Source organism: Emys orbicularis, chromosome 9 (assembly GCF_028017835.1).
Source record: "Emys orbicularis isolate rEmyOrb1 chromosome 9, rEmyOrb1.hap1, whole genome shotgun sequence".
In the NCBI taxonomy this organism is placed as follows: Eukaryota; Metazoa; Chordata; order Testudines; family Emydidae; genus Emys; species Emys orbicularis.
In genome coordinates this window covers 23,969,191-23,974,567 of record NC_088691.1, presented here as the reverse complement: position 1 = coordinate 23,974,567, position 5,377 = coordinate 23,969,191, and the positions used below count along the sequence as shown (strand labels likewise).

General features: G+C 43.2%; 1 non-coding gene across 1 annotated transcript; it reads right to left on the bottom strand.

Annotated features, from left to right (window-relative positions):
• Nucleotides 1-4,514: 4,514 nt before the first annotated feature.
• LOC135884184 (U6 spliceosomal RNA) lies at nt 4,515-4,617 on the bottom strand. The gene has a single exon (XR_010561678.1). It is a non-coding gene; the product is annotated as a U6 spliceosomal RNA (small nuclear RNA).
• Nucleotides 4,618-5,377: the final 760 nt, after the last annotated feature.

Below are 5,377 nucleotides of genomic sequence, written 5' to 3'. Positions count from 1 at the left end.
GCTGACAAAATGTGAGCTTGGCAGCCTTCTCTTTTATTCCCAGAACAGATGTACTGCTATTGCTCAAGCTGCAAATTTCCTCCAAACTCCTTGCTATGATGCCTTTCCCCTGAACTAGCAGGAACTCCTTAAGAAGCAAGTTCAGTCTCCAAGGCCCCAGCAATCCCTGGTCTCTTCTGAGATTGACAACCAGGTTGCCAGTTAGTGCCAGCGTTTGTTGGGATGTGGACTGAGATTTATATCATTTGGACTGCTGCCAGACAGGTAACTTCCTATCACAGCTCACTAGTCAGCTGGGCTGGATCCAAGCTGGAAACAGAGGCGAATGGCTCAATGTGCCACTATCTGTTCCATGAGACATCCAGTCCCCCAAGCTCTGCACACTTATCTGTAGCCATACACAACCTTGCTTCCTTACTCCTCTTTACATCTTCCAGGTAAAGATGAAATTATCTGTGTCTGAGCCAAGAGGTAGTGCTACCCATAAGCAAAGCAAGGCTGTATTCCTTACTTTGTTCCAAACTCCTCTTGAAGCCAAAGGTGTTGCATATGAGTGAGCAGCTACAAAAGACATTTTTAATTAAGAATTAAAGTAATAAATCAATGGAAGTTTGTTTTCACTACAGCTGAAAGGCCAAAACTGTTTGATATTTGCCTTGGAAAGATCAACAGAGTCAAGGGCAAAACCAACCGCAATGAATGAAATGATAGATTAATCTATTGTTTTCATGTATGACAGTTGAGCTCTGAACCGTGCAAGCAGGCTGCAAAAGAACACCTCCCTCCATATTCCCTAAGCTGAGTTCATTTTGTTTTTCCAAATAGGTCCTTCTGGGGTCTCAGGTCAAGTTCCTATGATTTGCCTCCAGAATAAGTCAAACCCTACCTCATTTTTCCAAGCTTCCTAGATCATAGCAGTGTGGGCTAGTACAGAGTGTGCACGGCCTTTGCAAATATTCAGCCCAGTGTTGCAAGCTGCTAGGTTTGGAGTGCTCTCAACTCTAACAGGACTACCATGGGAGTTGAGACCACTCAGCAGCTTATGGGATCATTTCCTGAATCCAATTGTATAGTAGTGTGTGAAGGGACTCTCTGCCTGGTGAGACCCAATTCCTTGAAGACTTATCCCAAATTGCAGTTTTTCCTCCTTCTCACTCCAGTGCAGTGACCCATAAATTCCAATGGATCATCCTGTCCTTCCTCTGATCACTAATACTCAGCCACTGACAGGTCATCTTCTTCCCACGTCCTTCTCCCTAATCCCCTAGAGTCTCTGCAGCCTACAACCTGTTCCTCTTGGCCCTCTTACTGCTTCTTCTTAACCCTGCCAACTATTATTGGTGATATTCAATCAGGGAGGTGGGCCTGGCTAAGAATGAATCATCTGTCACACATTGGCTGCTGGACTCTGATTTCCTGGGGCTGTCTAATCTCATACTTTGGGGATTCCCTGGATCAGAGGTTGTCTCATGATGCATTTCATCCTCCACAACTCTGGACAAGACATGAGAGTTGAAGACTGGAGCTAGGCTAGCGAAGTTACAGCCAAAGATTGTCAGAACTGCTGAGAAAGATGTGAGCAAAGGGAATAGGCTGCAGGCAGGAAGTAACAATAAATTATATGGTTCACTATTGTTTCATAAAGGAAAATGAGTTCAAGAAGAAGCCACATGATGGGTAAATTATGTTAATCTTTCTGGTGATTCCAATTGCCATGGATCCAGAGAAGCTTTTTTTATTGAAAGTTTTGAATGCATGAGGTATTCATGCAAATGCTGGGCTGACAGTCTACAGCAGTGGTTCTCAACCTATTTACCATTGTGGGCCACATCCAATACTACCTGTATGGCCCTGAGGATGTGACATGGACTGCAGCTCTGTGCTGATTGGGCCGAAAGTGGCCTGCGGGCTGCAGGTTGAGAACCACTGGTCTACAGCCAAGTTCAGTGTAGGCAGGTATCTGAAGGCTTCCCCTATGGAGCTTTACAAGTGTTCCTCCATCCTGACCTGCAGCTCCTGCTATTGCAGTCATGGACTCTCCCACAGTTCTGAACCTCGGGCTTGACCGGCAGCGTCCCCTGTTAATTCAGTCCTGGGCTTCTAGTCAGGAGAGAGAGACAGAGAGAGATTTTGGTTCTGGGCCACCTTTAAAATAAAATGTCTGTTTTTTAAAACATATATTATAATGGTCCCATTGTGCACAGCAACACTAGAGCTGTCTGCCCCACGACAGGCAGGGAACTTCTGGCAGGCAGCCCGCCCAGTGTTTATGAGCAGTGTACTGTGAAAATGACCTGGAATACTCTCATGGACGCAGCTCCTGGTTTATATTACAGCAGAAAAATCATCATCACTGCCAAAAAAAAAAAAAAAAGGACAAAAGGCCACCAAACAATAATGCCACCATAAATAAGGTCTATAAAATAAAATATGAAGAAGTTGCATAACTAACCAGGTCTGTGTCACACACATGCTACTCAGCTTGGGAAGAGTCCTCTGGGTCATGTAAATTACTCATTCCATGTGGCAAAGGACCCAGTAACTAATCAAATAAAGCATGTGCAGGCTTACAACCCTCATAAGGAAATGAAGGCAAGAATTTTGAAGAACTTAATCTCTCACTTCTGCAAACCTTTGCTCAAATTCTGAGCTGGATGGGAAGAGAAGATAGATATGTTGCTCATACTGATCTCTAAAAGATTTTTGTCCACATCACTAAACTACCATAGTATTGGCAGCCACTGCTAAGTATGAGGCCTGAGACTGGGATAATTGTTGTCTTTTTTATAGTGCCTTCCCTCATGCTGAAGAAACACTGGGATTGCTGTACAACTGGACAGCTCTGGATGTTTGTGGGATGGTTCTCAGGGTACCCAGGACTGTGAGTCACCTTGTTACCCCCTGCCTCAAGTGTGAGGGAGTCTTGCTTGTGCTTTGCTAGTTGTCAGCTTGCTAAAACCACCCGCCTACAAGCTACTCAAGCCCTCTCCTTCAATGTCAGCCTGTACTTTTCTCTTGTTGGTTTTGGATAACTTCATGCAATGACTGTATTTAAAAACAAAACTAAACTATTTACTACATATATTTGTCAAATCCTGAAATGTCATTTAATATTAGCAACACACCACCACACAATAGTTGTGACAGTAACAGATTGTGCACAGGGATAGTCAACTGCCTCAGGTGGGTTGATGGCATTTGGTTTCCATAGGTGCCTACTAATAAATACACTTGAGGCAAAAGGTTCTCTCTGTGGTTGCTGTGTGTTTCTGCTTAATTATTTTTAATCTGCAGTACTGACTGTCTTGCAATGGCATCTGACGCACCCAGAAACATTGGGCCAAATTTTCTGCTGGTGCAAATGGGTTGTCAGGAGCTGGGTGAAACCTTGTTATGGGTTGAGTTAAAACCTTATTGAGATTCATAGGTGTGAATACACCTTTCAATTAACATAATTGTAACGATAAGCCCCCACCTAGGACAAAAGGAGTATGTGACCCCACGCAGGAGTTTTTCTTGAGTATTGTTTGGGGGGAATGTGGGTACATGTGAGTGTGAGCAAGAGAAGGCAGAACACAGAAGACCAGAGAGAAACACAGTCACCATGAAGGAGCAGCTGAAAGTGAAGTATCTGACCCTGGAAGAAACCTGGGGAGAAGTTTTTTGGGTGGGGTATGGGCTGAAAAGAGAGTGTTCTTGGTGCTGTGAGTAAAATAAGCTGTTTCCTGCTATTTGATTCCTTCTGTGTTCAGACACATAGGACTTTGTATAGTCCCTGTGAATTACAAGATTGCATTGAAGAAATACTTGACTGTCACCAATTTCTCCACCTAACTGGAATATCCCCAAGAAATTGAACATTAAGTAGCTGCTCAGGGGCAACATGAGCAAAACTCCATTGAAATCAATTTACAGCAGTAGTGAGGATTTGGCTACTCTTCTTGGGTTTTTTCTTAATTTAGCTTGCTATAAGGCTCAGGCTCTTCTCCCCACCATGAACAAACTGGGATGTGAATGTAAAAACATCATTACTGTTACAGCTGGCATCTAGTAGTGCCAGTCACAGAAACAACAAGGGTATAAAGGAGGAAGCCTAAACTGAAAAGCTCTGAAGGGAGTAAACTCTTCGTTGCTCATTGGTCTGACCATGTAACTCCTGTTTTTGAATCCCTCCATTGGCTTCCTGTCTAATATCATACGGAATGTATGCTGTGTCCCCCAACTTCAAAGCGCTACATATTCTGCCCCTCCCTGCTTATCCTCTCTTGTCCGGCTTCATGTCACCCTGTCCCCTCCATTCTGCCAAGGCTCTCAACCTCATCCTACTTTCTTGGATTTTCACATAATCACCTCCATGCTTTCTTCCATGCAGTCCTTATGCATGGTTTGACCTCCCTTGGGTTGTCCACTTTAAGTCCCTGTAGAGACCCAGGACTACTGTGCCAGTTACAGTGAATCTTGCTGATTTGTACCTTCATTGTACATATCTTGCCTATTGTTTTTCTCCTTCCCCTGACCTATGTCTTTAGATCATAAGTTTGTGTGTCATTCTTGCACAGGGGCTATGCTAATCTTCTCTGTATCATTCCAATTGTAGTATATGTGTGAGCTCTAAGCAGGGAGTATTCTTACATGTTTGGAAAGCACCTAGCACATAATGGATGCTACTGTAAAAAAATAATCATAACAACCACCACCACACCACCAGGGAGGCATCCATGAAAGGAACAAAGAATGTAGGCCATACTCACAGGATGGGGACTCTATCCTGGAAAGCAGTGACTTTGCAAAAGATTTGGAGGTCATGATGGATAATCATCTGAACATACACTCCCGCTGTGACCAAAAGGATTAATGCGGTCCTGCGATGTATAAACAGAGGACTCTCAAGTAGTAGTAGAAGGATTATTTAGCCTCTGTATTTGGCACTGGTGCAACCTCTGCTGGAATCCTGTGTCCAGTTCTGGTGCCCACAATTCAAGAAGGATGTTGGTAAATTGGAAAGGGTTCAGAGCGGAGCTACAAGAATAATTAAAGGATTAGAAACATCCCTTACAGTGATAGATTCAATCGATTTAGCTTAATAAAAAGAAGGTTAAGGGTTGACTTGATTACAGTCTATCAGTACCTATGGGGGAAACAAATATTTAACAGGCTCTTCAATCTAGCAGAGAATGGTACAACACAATCCAATGGCTGGAAGTTGAAGCTAGACAAATTCAAACCAGTAATAAGGTGTAAATTTTTAATGGTGAGAGTAATTAGCTATTGAACAATTTACCATGGGTTGTGGTGAATTCTCCATCACTGACAATTTTAAATCAAGATGGATGTTTTTCTAAAAGCTCTGCTCTAGGAATTATTTTGGGGAAGTTCT